Raw genomic sequence first — 236 nt, 5'->3', positions numbered from 1 at the left:
CTATTTGATTTTTGGGGGGATAATAGTAGAGTTGAGCTCTGGGTCTAGGCTCTGTCTCTGGTTTCTTTTGCCCAAGGCTACCACTCTCCACCTGAGGCACATCACTTCTGGAGTTTTGTGAGTAGACTACTGGATCTCAGAGTTTCTTGGACATTTTTGCATGGGCTGGCTTTGAACCACAGTCTTCAGATCTAGCATTGAGTAGCTAGAATTACAGGAGTGAGTCACTAGTTCCA

Source organism: Dipodomys ordii, unplaced genomic scaffold, assembly GCF_000151885.1.
Source record: "Dipodomys ordii isolate 6190 unplaced genomic scaffold, Dord_2.0 Scaffold60, whole genome shotgun sequence".
Classification (NCBI taxonomy): Eukaryota; Metazoa; Chordata; class Mammalia; order Rodentia; family Heteromyidae; genus Dipodomys; species Dipodomys ordii.
This window is presented reverse-complemented; position numbering follows the sequence as displayed.